Source organism: Dipodomys spectabilis, unplaced genomic scaffold, assembly GCF_019054845.1.
Source record: "Dipodomys spectabilis isolate Male_0828 unplaced genomic scaffold, ASM1905484v1 ptg000520l, whole genome shotgun sequence".
NCBI classification, from domain to species: Eukaryota; Metazoa; Chordata; class Mammalia; order Rodentia; family Heteromyidae; genus Dipodomys; species Dipodomys spectabilis.
Window position 1 is genome coordinate 650,085 of NW_024871197.1, and position 19,232 is coordinate 669,316.

At 40.8% G+C, this 19,232-nt stretch overlaps 1 pseudogene; it reads left to right on the top strand.

The window, feature by feature from the left end:
• Positions 1-14,403: 14,403 nt before the first annotated feature.
• Positions 14,404-15,400, top strand: LOC122099565 (annotated as a pseudogene).
• Positions 15,401-19,232: the final 3,832 nt, after the last annotated feature.

Genomic DNA, 19,232 nt, shown 5'->3' on the forward strand with positions numbered 1-19,232 from the left:
AAGCAGACCTAACCACAGCCAAAAAAGGCAAAAAATGCAATGCCGAGGGCAGCATTGGAAATCTACACCAGGCAGAGATTTTTTAATATTTTTTATTGTAAAAATACTGCACAGAGGGTTTACAGTTACATGAGTAGGGTAATGAGTACATTTCCTATTGAGCATTGTTACCTCGTCCTTTGTTTTTCCCCTAGCCCTTCCCTCCCCACCTCTCCAACTCCTCCCTCCTTGACCCCTGCCCGACACTGTAAATTCATTTTTGACACAGTGTCCTCTACATCTCATCATCACAATGGGTCAACCTGCATCCCCATTTAAGCATTCTGCTATATCCCTTCCACTCCCCAAATTACAAAAATGTATATGCAAAATGCAGAACATTTGAATCAAATACAGTGAAAACAGGGATTATACCATGGGGGGGATGAACCTACAAAAGAATCACATAGTACATTATAAGTATATTAAAAACAAAAGCAAGAAAGAAAAAAAACCACTGTGTCTCTGACTTGGGGTACATTTCGCTTAACATCATTTTATATGGTCATATGTACACAGCCTTTGATCTTCTCTGCTTGTCCTAGACATGTACCAGTCCTTGAAAACAAGGGAAACCATGGACCTATGTTTCTTTGGGCTTGACTTACTTCACTTAATTTAATTTTTACCAAGTCTTTCTATTTCCTAACAAATGGGGCAATGTCATTCTTTCTAATGGAGGTATAGAATTCCATAGTGTGTGTATGTCTCTCTCTCTCTCTCTCTCTCTCTCTCTCTCTCTCTCTCTATATATATATATATATATATATATATATATATATACATATATATAGATATATATCACATTTTCTTGATCCATTCATCTACTGAGGAGCGCTATGGTGACTAATTCTGCAATAAACATGGTTGCACTGGCAGCTTTGGTATGACCTTGTTTGTGATCATTTGGGTAAATGCCCTAAAGTGAGATTGCTGGATCATAGGAGAGCTCTATGTGGAGTCTTTTGAACAACTTCCATACTGTTTCCAAATTGGTTAAACAAGTTTACAATCCCAGCAACAATGCAGTAGGGTTCCCTTTTAACCCCATCCCCTCCAACATCTGTTGCTATTACATTTCTTGATTATTGCCATTCTAACTAGAGTGAGGTGCAATCTCAATGTTGTCTTGATTTGCATTTCTTTTATGGCCAGAGAACTTGAGCATTTCTTTATGTGTCTAATGGCCATTTTTATTTTCTCTTCAGAGAAGTCTCTCTTTAAGTCTTTAGCCCACTTAGTTATCAAGCAGTTGTTTCTTTGAAGATTTATTGTTGGGGGATTTATTTTTTTTGAGTCCTAAGTATATTTTAGATATAAGACCTTGTGTCGTGAAGATCTCCTCCCAGTATGTGAGCTTTCTATTGATCTTGCTAACTATGACCTTTGCCTTGCAGAAGATCTGATGTTTCATGCAATCCCATTTGTCCAAACTTTCTTTGATTTCTTTTGTTTCTGTTTCTCTATTAAGAAAATTTCAGTCTGTGCTTAAAAAAAGCCCTAGAGTTATTCCTATCCTTCATGTAATGTTTTCATGGTGTCTTCTTTTATTTTGAGGTCTTTGATCCATTCGGAGTTGATTCTTGTGCAAGGTGATATATACAGAATCTAGCTTTAGTTTTCTACAGGTGTTTAACCAATTTTTCCCACACCATTTACTCAAAAGGCTGTCTCTCTTCCATTATGTTTTTTTAGCTCCCTTGTGAAAGAGTAAGTGGCTATAGGTCAGTGGATTCATTTCTGAGTCTTCAGTCCTATTCCATTGGTCCTCAGGTCTGTTCTTGTGTCAGTACCAAGCTGTTCTTTTACTATGGCTTTTTAGTAGAGTTTGAAATTTGGAACTGATATTGTTACAGTACTGTTCTTTCTGTTAAGGATTGACAAACCTACTGTCAGTATTATACTTAATGGTGAAAAGTTACAGCCATTTCTTATAAATACAGGAGTGAGATTAAAAATATCTACTCTCTCCACTCCTCTTCAACTTAGTATTAGAATGCTAGCTGGGGCAATAAGACAGGATGCAAACTTAAAGGGGATCCAAATAAAGAAAGATGAAGTAAAACTCTCCCTCTTTGCAGATGACATGATCTTGTATTTAAAGAACTCCATGACTCCACTCCCAAGTTACTTGAGCTGATCAGAAATTTTGGCAAACTAGCAGAGTATAAAATTAACCCTCGGAAATCAATGACTTTCCTGTATTCCAATAACAATAAGAGTGTGACTGAAATTAGGAAAGCAACCCCTTTTTAATAGCCGCACAAAAAAATAACATACCTAGGAGTTAACTTAAGAGGTGAAGGACCTCTGTGATGGAAACTTTAAAAACCTGAAAAAGAAAATGAAAGCAGAACTAAGGAAGTGGGAAACCTCCCATGCTCATGAATTGGGAGGATTAACATCATGAAAATGGCAATACTGCCAAAAGCTATATCCAAATAAAATGTGATACCTATCAATATCCCAATCTCACTCTTAAATGAAATAGAAGAAGCAATCCAAAAATAATTATGGAAGAATAAAAGACCCCGAATAGCACAGAGGGTTTTTTGTGATTCTCATTTTGTATTACCACTTTGATTCTACAAAGTCATCTATGGATTTTAACTTCCTTCCCTCCCTTTGGATAAAGCTCACAATAACCCTGCCTCTAGCTCCCAAAACACTTATATCTTAGGTCTGAAAAATTGTTCCTAGATAGTGAATTACTTAATTGTATTTTGAACGTATAAAACATGCATATAAAAATAGCACATTTTGATCTCATGATAAAAGAGCCTTTTCCCCTCTCAAATTTATTTCCTGAAAGGCAGTTTTAGAGAGAATCTGTTTTCATTTTTAGATGAAAGGCTTGTAGGAAACTATGTTCATAATCTGGCTCCTCCTCCTGTACCTCAAAACCTAAAACACAAATTTCACAACCCATTTACAGGAAACAACACAAAAACCAAACACTGAGAATGCTCAGATGCAGAACGTTTTACAAAACCCAGAATATAACTTTGCTGTCTGAAGGAGAGGCTCTCTGAATAAATTAACAAACAAACCCAAAAGAGCAGCCAGGAGTATCAGACGTGAGTGTTCCTGGCTACTACTCCATCGACCAGGAGCGTGGAAGGGCTTCCTGAGCCTGCTGGAGAGTGCGTGGAGAAAAGTTTCCTTGCCAGTCTGAATACAACAGTTGGCATCACCCTCCTGGGCCTGTCTTTCTTGTCTTCTCCCCACAGCGGAGCAGAATCATCCCTTGCTCCATGAAGGATAAATACTGTACAAGCTGATCCACAGAGTGGCTTCTATTCAGTCTGCACTCCTTCCTAGGTGGGCGGTCCCTGCCCCATGGTGTGTGTGTGCTCCCAGGGGCTGATCCTCATAGCCCATGCCCACGGGGCAGGCAGGTGCTAGATGTGAGTCATTCACACAGAAGCTACGGGGTTGCTGCCCTAGCCCAACAGCAGGTGTACCCTGATCTTCTCCCACAGTCCCAGGCGAGGTGCCCACAAGGGTCCGATTTAGACAGACTGCCACTAGGATCCTACTTCACCAGAGGGATCAGCATGCCAGATGAAGTGGCTGCCACCTGAATTACTACTTATTTTATGGAGCAGTTTTAAACAAAGTGATACACATTACTGTATGATATATAATGCTATATCCTTGAGTCTCTAGTCCAAAATCATTGAACTTGATACTAACAAAAATGGATTTTATTGTTTGCATTTATAAGGCCATAATGGCAAACTGAAATAAAAGCACAACAAAACTCTTATCCATAACACATGATTAAATCTGAGAATTTGAAAAAAATTGTATGTAATTAGTGCAAATGAAGTTATACTAGAATAGTAAAACACACACAAAATATTTATTAGTTACATTCAAAAGTAAAATAAGTAATTACAGAAAGAATTACTACTAGATAAAAAATATTACAATGGTTTAACAGGTTGAAGTGATATAGGTTAAATATTTGGTTTTTATAAAATTATTTAAATTTCCCAGTTCTGTTTATCTCAGTGAAGGAAAATGTTAGAAAGTAGAAATTATATGTGGCACCTCTTGCTTCCAGTACCACAAAGGGGAGTGGCACTTAATAATGGGAGTCCTGGGATGACACCCACACCCAGCCCATGTAGACCCATCAGAGGTCCCTGTGGTGACCCTGAGGGGGTCCAGGACATCTCATTGCTGCTGCAGCAGGTGCAGCACTTGTTGTGGTGGGCTGCGGCCAACAAGGCTCCATCAGTGACCAGATCAAGCAAACCAGCCTCAGGGGCCAAAGCCAGGAGGGAAGGCAAGGCAGACCCCAAGTCCTGCCTCCCATCTGTGTGGACTACACTGCCAAGGCCAGACCCATTTCTCTGCTTTGGAGCACAACAAGGGTAGGGAGTGAGCCTCCAAAAGGAGCATCCCCAGAATGGCACCCAGATCTGGGCACATGCAGACCAAAAGGACGAAGGAGGAGGCTACACAGCAAACCCAAAGGGCTTCAGGCCCCTGGTGCTGCAGCTGGTGCATTGAAAGTCCAGACTCCTCTGGCACTGATGGGCATATGCAGGGATGGGCCCATACCCGAGTCCACAGGGACCAGAAAATGGAAGTCTGTGGGGATGCTGAAGGGGCTCCAGGGTGTTGAGCTGCGCAGCTGTCACAAGCCTGCTGGCAGAGGGGCCAGCACACAACTCCAGTCTCCAGACCACCTTAAAGACTGACGAGGTGAGAGCAGGGGTTATACCGTGCAGAAGGGACATACAAAGCAACAAAGAAATCATCTTATAAATATGTTAGAAATAATCGAGTGAAAGAAAAACATTTGAATACCCCTGCTCTCTCTGTATTTGCTGTTGGTATAATTTGTGGAGGGGAAGGGCAAAAACAAATCGTTTAAATAAGGATACAGGTGGACTAATTGCAACAATGAGAAGTACAAGTCGTTATGTCAAAAAATGAACTTTACAACTTTGGTGGTGGGGGGAGGAGGATGGGAAAGGGCTTGATAAGAAATGTACTCATTGCCCATGTAATTGTAACCCTTCTGTACGGTGTTTTCACAATAAATAAATAAATACATGACTGATAAGGTGAACCACAGCTGGGCTGCTTGGCCTCAAAGGGTTGGACTGCCCGCCCAGCCTTCCTTCTCCCATGGACTGTACAGTGTACAAACATGGTGTCCCCCCACCCCACACCCATGAGGGCAGGAAGTGACCTCGGAACGGAGTCTCCCTGGGATGGCACTCTCACCTAAGACCACTGCAGACCAGTACCAGCACAGCTGGAGGAGGGGAAGGCAGCAGTGGATTCAACTCCAGCCCCACAACTGCCAGCTCCTGGGTGAAATGGAGCAACTGAGACTGGGAAGGGAGGTGGGAAGGATGGGCGGGGCTCATCTGGCAATGCTGGGGATCATGCACACACATCCTCTCACTGCACATCCACCACAAGGAAGGGGGCCCCACTTCTCAACGGGTGACCTGAGGAGGCACCCACACCTACAGGGACTACAGAAATTGAGGTTCATGTGGTGACTTGGAAAGGGCTCCAGGGTACAGCCTTGCTGCTGCACTGAACAACTGGCAAAAAGAAAAAGAAAAAGAAAAACATCCACTAAAACTTCTCATCAATGATAATGTATTATACTTTAAAAACAGTTTTAATTCCCTGTTGTATATTTTTGCATGGAGCCCTCTGAATTAACCAAAAATCTCCAGGATTTCCTCATGCACAGTAATACTAATAAATATAGCTTTTATTCTTTTTTTAATTAAGGGAGGTTGCATTTAGTTCCTTCCCATGTTTAATTCATGAAAAAGAAATCCTAAAGTATATCTGTCAAACACCAAACTCATGATTTCTTCTGAACGCCTCACTGAAGAAAGAGAATAAAATGACCGAACAACAGGTATCACCCATATTGTCACCGTGCTAGCTCTCTCTCTGATTAAAAATAATCCTGTCATGCACATGCAGATCACTTATGCAAAATTTTTTCCAACAATTCTTGTAGTTATATTACATTTATCTTTCTCCTTCTGTCTCCTCTCCTGCTCCTTTTCCCCAGGGTCCTGTTTCCCTCTTACATCCCTTTTCCCTTCAACTTTCTCCCTGTCCCATCCTCTTCTTCCTCCTGCTATGCCCTTCCTCCTCTCTTACACCTTTCTCCTCCTTTCCTTTCCTCTTTCTCCTACACTTTCACTTTCTTCTACTTCTTCTTTATGATCCTGGGGGTTGGACTCAGTGCCTTGTGCTCACTATGCCGATGCTCTGCTGCTCACTACAGGCCTCCAGTCTAGACTTCATCTCAATGACCATCTATTTCTGATTTGTTTTTAAATAGCAAAACCAACAAAGACTTTTGATTCAGGATTTAGTTCATTGTACATATTCTGTGCCATAAATATGTGCTACTTAATACATTGTGGCTAATAGGTTTTGATTATGCCTTGGGGTTCAGATAAACTCATCAGAAACAATGTGTTTGAAGGCAATCTAATGTGATCCTATGTTACTCCCAAATTAATGAACTGGTTACTTTGTATCTTGCACAAGTACTTCTATATTGTTCCCAGATTAATGAACTGTCACTTTGTGGTAGCACCCACAGTAACACTAATCCAAGGATTGCTGGGGATCAGAAGATTAAGTCCAGACAGGAAAATCCATGTGATATGTATCTCTAATTAACTGCTAAAAAGCCAGAAGAAGACCTGTGGCTAAGTGGTTTAGTGCCATCCTTGCACTGAATAAGATGATGACAGGACCCAGGCCTGAGTTGAAGACCTGTGGTGGGTGCACGCACACACACATACACACACACACACACACACACACACACGCACACACACACACACACACACACACACACACACACACAATTTCCCAACTAGAGCAAGTAGAATATCTGTTTTTCTGATAAGATGTCTGAGTTTCTGTCCCATGTGTTTGTATATTTTTGAAAGCTGTATCATCAACTTACCTAATTTTAATAAATGACACCTTGTTCACTATTATTTACTCCTGGTTTGAAAATATTTTAAGACACATTTTTATGTAGAAAATTGAGTTTGTTCCCCAAATTGTGACTGTCTTGGTTTGTAAAAATGAAAGAATTGTGCCTTTAATTCATTAGTTCATAAATTAGAAAAGTAACCATAACCCTAGAACCAATTGCCTTTGGATTCTTAAAGCCACACAAATATATTAGTTTTTATTTATCCTATCTTTGATTCAACTCATCTTTCTCAAAATAGTTTTTAGTTTTACTTAAATATCCTGCCATTTTTCTAACCCGAACCCTAACTGGAACATTCAGGCTAACCCTCACACTAATCATACCCTAATCCTTCTATTATGTACAGTTTCTTATTTCACATTCATCCTAATTGTAACTTTACTTGTTTTTCAAAAATTTGCTTTCAATTTGACCCTAAATTTTCCATTTTCCTAATGCTAACATTACACCCATCTAGAACGGAAACCTAATTTTCACCCTAATGATAGTCCAATTCTAATGTTTAAGAAAAATATTCTAGTTTTTATTCATTCTAGTGAATGCTCCAGTTTGCACTATGGAAATGAATTTCAATTTGCCCTAATTCCCACAAATTTCCTGACTCTACATCTGAAGTTATCTTGTTCCCTAACATGAATCATTATATTATGTGTCCTCAAATTCTCACATCAGGAAAAATATGGTAGTTTCCCTTGATCTTACCTGTTCATGAACCCCTGTACCCTAAAACAGTTTCAGATTTACTCATCATCTAGTCCATTACTTAACACTAACTCTCAACTGAAATCTGGCTGGAAAACTCTCATTAATCATTACAAGAATGATCACTGCGAAATAAATATAATGATAATGCTCTAGTTACTATTCAATCTCACATTTTTTGCTTCCACTTGTTAGTGAAAACTCAATTTCATACTAAAAATATTCCTATTCATAACACTAATCATAATCAGAACAAAATACTGACCCTAATCTTAATATAAATTATATGTCAATACTAACACTAACACAAGTAAACTAATTTTCACTCATGCTGACTTGATTCAAATAAGCCTTCCAAACATAGGTTACAATTTTTTCCCAATATCTTAGTCATTTTCTAACCCTAAACTTAACCTTAACTGGAACAATGAGAATAACTATAAGCCTAATTGTAAGTAGATTCTAATATAGCAATACTCTAGTTCACATTCATTCTAACTCTTACCAGGCTTATTCTAAAATTTACCTTCAATTTGAGCCTCATTCTTTTTCTCCTTCACTCTAACCCTAATCATGGCTGTAATCCTAACCATAAACTTGACCCTAATGGTATCCCAATTATAAAATTTATGAAAATCCCTCATTTTGTGTGATCCTAAATGAAATTGACTTGTAATTCTTGAAATAAATTGCAGGTTTTCCTAAACCCTACAGATTTCTCACTCTTAACTCTGAATCTATCTTGTTCCATAACAGGAATCATAATACCCATTTGATCTCAAATCCTGATATTATGAAATAGAATATATTTCCACTATTGTAACATTTCCTGAATTCCTAGAACCTAAAATAAGTTCAGATTTATTTAACATTAAACCCATTCCTTTTTTTTTTCTTTTTGTTGGTCATGGGGCTTGATCTCTGGGCCTGGGCATGATCCCTGAGCTCTAGGCATGGACACGATCCCTGAGTTCTTTAGCTCAAGGTGTGCACTTTATCACTTGAGCCACAGCACAACTTTCAGGTTTTCTGGTGGTTAATTGGAGATCAGAGTCTCACAGATGCTCCTGCCTGGACTGGCTTTGAACTGCAATCCTCAGAAATCACCTTCCAGGAATGGGAGTCCAGGGAAACTGTAACCAATCAACTAAGTGATTTGAGAATAAACACTGAACACAAATTAAGGAAGTAAAGAAGTTCATACAAGATCTAAAACAAAGCCCCAACAAAGAAATTGAAGCCATCAAAGCCAAACACTTATAAGGAAAAGAAATGAAAAACAAAGTAGAAAGTCTTGATAGTAAGTTAGACCATGCAGAAGATCGAATCTCGTGGATTGAAGACAGCCTAGATATTATAGAGAAAGAACATTCAACCATCCAAGACAAATCCAAGAAATATGGTAGATCTATTCAACATTTTGAAGACACCATCAGAAGGCCTAATCTGAGGATAATGGTTGTAGAGTAGCACCTAGAGACAGAAGTTAATGGTCTAGGAAATTTGTTTAATAGAATCTTAGCAGAGAACTTCCCAAACATGCAAAAAGATAGGCCTATTCAGACACAAGAAGCTTTTAGAACTCAAAATAGACCAGACCAAAACAGGACATCCCACCATCATGTTATAATCTGCACAGGATCAATTCAGACCAAGGAAAAGATCCTTAAAGCTGTCAAGGAGAAAAGATCAATCACCTATAAAGGGAAACTAATTAGAATCACCTCAGATTTCTCAGCAGAGACAATCAAAGCAAGAAGAGCCTGGAATGATGTATGTCATACCCTAAAGACAAACAACTATCAACCAAGAATACTGTATCCAGCTAAACTCTCCTTCATAACCTCAGGTCAAATAAAAACCTTCCATAGCAAAGAAAAACTGAAACAATACATCTCCACCAAACCAGCCCTACAAAAGTTTTTTAAACATGTCCTATACATAGAAGACCACAATAAAGGCCAAGAAACCTCACCCAAACTGAGAATCCAAGAGCCATAGGAAGAACCTAGTTGCTGCAGCCCCCAAGAAGGTGGATTAAATGGCAAGAACTCCCAAATACCTCTCAGTCCTATCTCTCAACATTAACAGACTTAATTCTCCAATTAAGCAACATAGACTGTCTAGTTGGATTAAAAAGCAAGATCCTTCTATCTGCTGCCTTCAGCAGTCACATCTTGCCCATAAAAGCAAACACATTTTCAATGTGAAAGGCTGGAACAAAATCTACCAAGCAAATGGCCCCCATAAACGGACAGGAGTTGCAATACTAATATCAGATAAAATAGACTTCAAATTAAAATTAGTGAGAAGAGATAAAGAAGGTCGCTACATACTAATTAAGGGATCTCTCCTTCAGGAGGATATTACAATTCTAAATCTCCATAGCCAAACAACAGAGCACACAAATTTATCCAAGAAACACTACTTTAACTCAAATCCCACATAGATCCAAAGACATTAATTGTTTCGGACTTTAACACACCACTCTCTCCACTAGATAGATCAACTCCGCAAAAACTCAATAGAGAAACCGCAGATCTGAACAACTGCATAGCTCAACCAGATTTAACAGACATCTACCAAATATTTCACTCAGCAGCATCAGAATACACCTGGGTTTACATGGGACTCAGTGTCAGGTGAGCCTACACCACTTGGCTAACTTCCCCATGTACCATGCGTATTGTATGCAGTGTGATGTCAGTGGACCACATTTTCAGGGTGTGAAAAGTCTGACATTCTTAATGCATATCTGTAATGTAGTGCAGCAGAAACTAGGAAAATATTGCTTGGCATTCTGGTTTGGTTTGAGAATAAGACTTACAAAGCTAAATATTGTGGTGCATGCCTATAATCTCAGCACTCAAGAAACTGAAACAAGAAGATCACATGGAATATACAGAGACTCTGTGTTCAAACAAAAGGAGGGTAGACAATAATGGAAAGGGTAACACTGATCAACATGCATTGTCCACATGAAATAAAATGAAAATCTCTTTAAAACTATTTAAAGAGATAGTATTTATTATTTATTTTACAATTATTATTTATTTTTATTATTTGCTTATTTGTTACAAATAAACTGCTGATGGCTCACACTTGCAATTCAAGATAGTCAGGAAGCTGAGACATGATGATCCCAATTGACTTTTGGGGGATGGTAACTTGAGGTAAAACTCTCATGGACTTTCTGGCCCAGGCCGTTTGAATCTTGACCCTCAGATCTCAGACTTCTAAGTAATTAAGGTTACAGGGGTGAACCTCCAGCTCCAGGCTTCCAAGTGACTCTTATCTCCAAATAACCACAAAAATGCCAAATGTGGCTCAAGTGATTGAACACCAGGCTTCAGTGAAAAAAATCTCAAGGGACAATACCCAGGCCTCAAGTTCAATTCCCATGAACAACAACAACAGAAATGAAAGAATCATCAATAGAATATGCAATCACTGTTGTTGTTGGTACCCTGTGCTTACATGGTAAATATCAGTAATTTTTCAATGATCTCTTTGTGCGTCAAACTATTAAAATCATCTTTGCCATACATCCTGACTCCACATGAGGCAAAAAGATCTAACAAAGATGAAATAAAGATCCTGTGATCATTACTCAGACCAGTTCTCCCCACATTCTGGTGGCTGTTGGTGACTGTGGGAAGAGGCTTTTTTTCTGAACAGACAATGTCCACAGATGCACAGTGAGGTCCCTCAAAAGCTAGCAGAAGGCATGCACCTATTCCCATCCTCAATCACTGTAAGCGTGGTGGGACTCATTTTCTGAGAAGCTTTCACACTACTGCTGTGTGTAGAATACAGTCATCAAACTGGAAATAAGTTAATATTGATACTAAAGCTAACTCTCAGCATCTATTATTGCATCCCAGAAGGAGGTGATGCACAGAGATATGTGCATGTGTGTGTGGAAGTACACACCTGTGTGAACAGCAGTATTGGGATTTAAACTCAGAGTCTCACACTCTCACTTGGCTTTTTCACTCAAGTATAGCACTTGGTGCTATACTTCTCAGGCCAAAGTTTCACTGACTTGTTTTTTTTTTTTTTGTTAGTTAACTGGAAATATGAGTCTTGGAACTATTCTGCCCAGATTTTTCTGCAAACCCTAGATCTGAGCCTTCTGAGTATTTAGAATTATAGGTGTGAGACACTTGTTGCCAGCTCCAACTACTATCCAAGGAGACACATGGCTTTATTGATACAGCTGGTTGGCCTTGGTTTATGATTAGTGGAGATTGGAGTTGGAACTCCAGCCTTTCCTAGGGTCTGAGTTGGTAATTCTAGGCATCTTGTCACCACTCCTCAGACAGAATTGCCTTTAGCCTTTAGCCATCTTGTCACAGAATTGAGAGGTAACTGCCAAGTCTCCTGGAATTCAGGGCCAATGCAAGGGATATCTGTTGGTTCTGAGTAACCAGGGCTGCCGTTTCCATGGCGTTTCAGGCTTCCAGATTTGCCTGCTAGATCACTGTGCTTCCTATGCTTCCAGCACCTTTCACTCACAAGGACTAGGGCAGGCCCAGGACTCTTCTTTGAGGTGCCATGTTTGTTTATTGGGTGAAGAATATGAATGTAAGAATAAGCAAACTCACTCAATCCAGGGCATAGAAAGCTGTTCACAGGCTTTCAGGATTTCAGCTTGACCATTCTGGGGTTGACTCCCACTGCCTCTACCTTGAAACATCCTCTTCAGAACCTAGATCAAGAGGGTCCATAAGGGGCCTGCATTGCATCTCAACACTGCCTAGCTGCTTTCCTGATAAGCTGCTCCTCCTGCACTCCTCCTGCTATGTGTGATGAAGGGGGCCAGAAAATCTATACCAAAATAATCCTGCTATAGCATGTGGGGTCAAAGTTCATAGGGCATAGAAACATTTTCCTGGGTTTTCATACTCAGGAAAATGAGTGATTATTCTCTTTTTTGATTGGTTTTGTTTTTCATTATTTCTGGATGCTGTATATGTAAACACAGACTGGTTCAAATGTGCTCTTTGAACAATGTCTTAATTTGATAAGCAGACATCTCACAATAAGTCAAATACCCAATAGCCCCATTTGTGAAAGGTCTTCTCTTCTCCAAAACCTTCAAGAAGATGCCAGAAAGACAAGAAGATATTTTTGTAACCCTTCTCTTTGATCCATGTGTGAACACAAAGTGTGGATCCAAAGTGTGGATCAAAGTGTGGTAGAGCAACAGTCTTGACCAAAAAAGCTCAGGGAGAGCACCTAGACCCTGAGTTCAAGCCCTTGGAACAAAACAAAAGCAAAAGAAAACAATCCACAATATGTATGAGATATATGGATATACCTGTATTATACCATAACTATGCTGTAAAAATAAACCTATTAGAAAATTTAAATTTTTTTTCTTTTGTAGCTCAGTACCAGAAGCTCAGGACTATAATACTACTTACTCAAGAGACACTTCTCATCAATTCACCAGGAAAAAGCTAGGAGTGAAAGTGTTGCTCAAGTGGCAGAGTGCCCGCCACAAAACTAAAAGCTAAAACAAAAAGCTTGAGCCCTGTATTTAAACAGAATACTGGACCAAAACATTTCTTTTGTGTCCCTGTCTACCTTCTATCTTTCTAGAGTGAACTGAATCAATACTGTTTCATTTTTACCAGAGAAAAAAATGGCTCTGAAAATGGTGCTGGGAAAACTAGATATTCACCTTGAGAAGATTGAAACTCAGTTGCTATCTCTTACGCCATACCACCTACACACACACACACACACACACACACACACACACACACACACACATACACACATTAATTCAATTTAATCAAAAGATCAGTGCTAGAGAACCTGCTATTGATTACATGTAAGACTCAGATTAGCCCCTTCCAAGTCAAATCTCTGGGGCTAGGGAGTGAACTCCAGGCCAGACACACACTAGGCAATGCTCTAACATTTGAACTGTGCCTCTATCCCTTTTTTATTTAATATTTTTGAGGGGGTCTTACTACCTTGATTCAAAGTGCCATTGAATGTATAATATCCTTGCACTGTTCCCCAAAAGCCCAAATTACAGCATCTGCCAACATTTCCAGTTTTTCTCATTTTTTTTCCTACCTTCCTCACACATAATCTCACTTCAGAAGATACTTTTCTCAGGTATTTGTTCTGATGAAAAACTGACTACTTGCTGGGTGCTAGTGGCTCACGCCTCTAATCCTAGCTACTCAGGAGGCTGAGATCTAAGGATCACAGTTCAAAGCCAGCCCGGCAGAAAAGTCAGTGAGACTCTTATCTCAAATTAACCACTAGAAAACCGGAAGTGGTGCTGTGGCTCAAGCAGTAGAATGTTCGCCTTGAGCTGAAGAGCATGGGATAGTGCCCAAGTCCAGAGTTCAAGCCCCACGACTGACAAAAAGCAAACAAAAAACCTGACTACATGCAACCCAGTTAATATGCAGCAATCCCTTGTATTTGATGCACTGACATTTTATAATCTAAAAAGAAAACAAAAAATTCCACTTAAAGTTCTATGAGGGCAGAGTGAGAAAGGTGAGGGGCCCTGGGATTAGACATGTGGAACTCCTGACCTAAGTGGGAGAGTAAGCACCTTCCCCACATCAGGACCTTCATGACACCAAATCTGCACCTTTGGGCCTCTGTCAGTGTCCACAATGACTACCCCACTCGTATCTGCCACCATTTTCAACTTGAGAGAAGCTTTATGCAAGGTTTGGTTGACAAGATGCTCAATGACAGAGCTCCCAGAGAAGGGGCTGCTTGCTGGACAGGAAGGCAGTGGTCTCTCCTGCTGCTGAGGTGTTTCCCTTGGAGGCACTTGGCCAACACCCTGCCCAGCACCAAGTTCCACCAGAGCTAGGTCATCAGCAACCTGAAGGGTGAGCCAGTCCCAGTCTTGTACTCTAGGGACAGCAGCTTCAGAGACTGCTCTTTCTCACAGGTGCTGAGCAGCTGCTGCCCAATCAGAAGCAGACCAAAAGAGGCAGGTCAACTCCAGGCGCTATAAGACCTAGCTGTTCCTCCAATTTGAAGAAAACACCTATAGAGACAAGTGTCACTTCATGCACAGCATCCACAAGCTCCACAGTCTAGCCTGCCATCCCATGTGCAAGATCTAGCTGGGTTGCACCTTCCATGTCACCAACCTTTGCCTCTATGAGCTCTGCTGCCACTTCATCCACAAAACCAAGGAACGCAGAGCCCTGGCCAGGACCTTTCTGCAGACCTTCCCTATCTCCAGGATAGCTTTAGCTTTGCTGGATTTTCCAGTGCCAATGAGACTGCTGCCACCACTGGATTGCTAGATAGCCCCACGTCCATCATCCCAACACCCATCCTGATTGCCGATGACCTCCTGGGCTCATCCAACCTTCCTGATGGCACCAATAACCCCTTCACCTTCTAGAGCCAGGTATTTGTTCTTTACCTCTTTCATGGGGCTGCCTTTCGTGTCTACCCCACCACCTTCCTATTCTGATCCATGTCTGAGTTCTCTCACATGTTTGATTCTCATGCCACCCCTCAGGATTCTCTCTTGGGTCAAGGCTACCTGTGCAGTGCAGCAGGAGCCATGCTGGGTCAGATTCCCCCATCTTGGACAATTCAGGAGACCTGCCCATTTTCAGCAAACTTTCCATCTCATATGACTAAAGCACCAGGGTAAGGAGGGACACCCCCAATCCATTCCTTCTACTCCCCTTCCTCCTGCACCACATCCTAGATCTAATTAATCACCAAAAATCCTGGAAGTGACCTGTATCTCAAGTGGTACAGTACTAGCTTCATGTTAAATGAAGCTCAAGGATAGCTCCTATCCTGAATTCAAGCACCAAGACCACCACAGAACATCAACAATAAAAAGATGAGTGATTTGGAAATGGAAAAAGGCCTTTATAGTCAAGTAGATCCACTGAAATGGAAAAAAAATAACCCTGTCTTATGACTAAAGGACTCAATATTGTACTTTATTTTACTTTTTATCAGTTGTGGAGCTTTAGTCATGGCCTGGGCAACGTCCCAGAACTTTTTTGCTCAAGACTAGCACTCTACTTCTTTAAGCAACAGCTATACATCTGGTTAAGGGGGTGGTTAATTAGAGTAAGAATATCACAGACTTTCTTGCTCAGGCTGGCTTTGAACTATGATCCTCAGATCTCAGCCTCCTAGAAGCTAGGATAACAATTTTGAGTCACCAGTGCCCAGCTAGGACTTAATATTTCTAAAAGAGGGCTGGGAAGTTGGCTCAGTGGTAGAGCGCTTGGGTTGCATGCCTGTGGCCCTGGGTTCGATTCCTCAGCACCACAAAAGCAAAAAGAAAAAGCCGGAAGTGGCGCTATGGCTCAAGTGGTAGCGCACTAGCCTTTAGCTGAAGAGCTGAGGGACAGCGCCCAGGCCCAGAATTCAGGCCCCAAGACTGGACCAAAAAAAAAAAATTCTAAAAGAGCAGTACTTTTCAAATTGCCTTTGCATTCAAAATGCCCCCTTACAAGATTGTGACCTAGGTTTAAATTAATTGCAAAATTCATTCTAAAATGTGTACGGGACTATAAGAAATCCTAAACAAACTAATTGGATACTGCAAAAACAAGAGGAAGTTAAGTAGGGGAGGATGACTCACATCTGTGATCTTTGCTACTCAGAAAGAAGAGATCTGAGGACGGTAATTCAAAACCAACCTGAGGAAGAAAAACCTTTCCAAAAATTATTTCCAAAAGAAAAAAAACAACAACAACAAATATCCAAAATTGGAGCTATGAACATGAGAAAAAACTGTTCAAGGACAGTATTGACATGTACTTTTCCTTTTTCCTTTATATGTTTTTCCTTAGTTTAAAATTGCCATTGTCAAAATTTTGTTTCTTTGATATATTTATCTTTCATGCCACCAATGGAGTTTGAACTCAGGACCTTGCTCTCTTGCTTATTTTTTTGTTCAACGCTTGTACATAGAACTTTAGCTACACCTCTAGTTCCTGACTTTTACTGATTCATTGAATAAGGGTCTTTAAGATTTGTCTGCAGGTGCTGCTTTGAACCTCCATCTTTAGAATATGCCACTTTAGAAGCTAGAGGTAGTGAGATGGTCCATGACACCTGGCAAGTCATTTTCCATTTATGCAAGTCTTCTTTCTCCTAATTATGATGTATTTTATGTCAGTGTTCATATTTCTTATGTACTTTTTTCCAAAATTTTTATTGTGATTGATTGCATAATTTCACAAATTTCAAAGTATTTGGGGATAGTGATGCTTAGTTAAAGTTACAAACACATTCTAACACTCATGGGGCAAATTGCCTATCATGGTCCATAAAGTTTATGAGTTCTATGGGCTTTGACTATACAGTTATTTCTTCCATATTGAGTGATATTTACATTACTTTCTTCTTGCAGAGTGTCAGCTGTTCTCTCTTTCCCACTCATTTCCTCCCTCCCAACGCTGCCTTTAAGTTGCTTGGTTTGTTTTGATCAATGTCCAGTGCAGCTGATGGGTCTCACTGTTGTATGTTTTCCCGTTTCCCTCTAGTTCTGTGTCCTCCTCCTAGTTTCCCTCTGATGTTCACATATATACCATATGTGGTCAGCGGCATGGGGTCATTTAGTAATGATTGGACTAGATGAGTGGAAGTCTTTTGTTTCTCGTCTTGTTTACTTTGTTGTATTACCTTATGTTCTGGATTTAACATCCCCTTATCAGGGAGACCATGTGCCATTTGTCTCTTTCTTCTTGGTTTACCTCACTCAACATGATTTCTTCTAGTTCTATCCATTTCCCTGTGAATGCCATTATTTTGTTCTTTCTAATGGCAGCATAATATTCCATTGTATATAAATACAATTTTTTGATCCATTCATCTGTAGTGAGAGCATCTGGGTTGTTTCCATATCCTGGCTATTGTGAACAGTGCTGCAATAAACATGGAGGTGCACGTGTCCTTGTATCATGGTTCCTGTTGTTCAGGATAGATGCCTAGGAGTAGTATGGCTGGCTCATAGGAGAGGTCAATATTTAGCTTTCTGAGACCCTCCAAACTGCTTTCCAAAGTGGTTTGTATAAGTGTACATTCCCACCAGCAGTGCAATAGGGTTCCTCCTTCTCTGCATCCCCTCCAGCATTTGTCGTTGGCTGACTTTAGGATGTGGGCCATTCTGACTGGGGTAAGGTGGTATCTCAAGGTTGTCTTTATTTGCATTTCCTTTATAACCAGGGATGGTGAACATTTCCTCATGTGTTTCTTTGCCATTTTTTATCTCTATTTCTGAGAAGTCTCTCTTTACTTCCCTTGTACATTTAGTAATTGATTTGTTGGGTTTGGGAGGGATTAGTTTCTTGAGTTCCCTGTACATACTGGATATTATCTCCTTGTCTGATATATTGCTGCTAAATATTTTTTCCCGTTAGTTGGTTTTGTTTCTAGTTCGGTTGCTATAGCTTTAGCTGTGCAGAAGCTTTTTTATTTTAAGGTAGTCCCATTTGTTGAGTCTTTCTCAATTTGTTGTGACCCTGGAACTCTGTTCAGGAAGTTCCTGCCTGTGCCTATAAGTTCAAGTGTCTCTCCTACTCTGTCCTGCAGTAGTTTCAGGGATTAAGGATTGATGTTAATCCATTTTGAGTTGATGTTAGTGCATGGTGACAGGCTGGAGTCCACTTTTATTTTTTTGCATGTGGCCGCCCAGTTTTCCCAGCACCAGCACCAGTAGTTGAAGAGGCTGTGCTTCTTCCACTGTATGTCTTTGGCTCCTTTGTCAAATATTAGCTGACTATAGGCATGTAGTTTTATTTCTGGATCTTCTATTCTATTCCCTTGGTCTTCGGGGGTCTGGTTTTTTTTGGGGGGGGTCCAGTCGTGGGGCCTGAACTCTGGGCCTGGGTGCTGTCCCTCAGCTCTCCAGCTCAAGGCTAGCGCTCTACCACTTGAGCCATAACGCCGCTTCTGGCTTTTTTCTTTTTGCTTATGTGGTGCTGAGGAATCGAACCCAGGGCCTCAAGTGTGGAGCACATGGGCAGCAAATATGGCGCTGGGAGGGGGCTGAGTGGGCAGTGCCTAATTTACTGTAGAGCACATGGCCAGCCAAGATGGCTCTGGGAGGGGGTTGAGTGGGCAGAACCCAATTGATCTTCTGATCAGTGCCTAACCAGCCCGTGAAGGCTCAGGTGAATGATAGGGTGTGACCTTGACAGTGATTGGTTCCTCTTCCTCCCTTACCATGCCACCCACCCTTGTTGTCTTTAAAAGGGGCTGCTCTCTGTTAATAAACGAGTTTTTCTACCTGCTGGATTTGGCTCCCCGCTGTGTCTGATTGTCTCCTGGGCTGAGGGAGGCTAGGGAACGGGCGAGCGCCGCACTTACCTTTCCTCGGACCCCGTCCGTCTTTTGTGGGACGGACGAAGACCCAACACTCAGGCATGCAAGGCAAGTGCTCTACCACTGAGCCACCTTCCCAGCCCCTCGGGGGTCTGTTTTTGTGAAAGTACCATGCTGT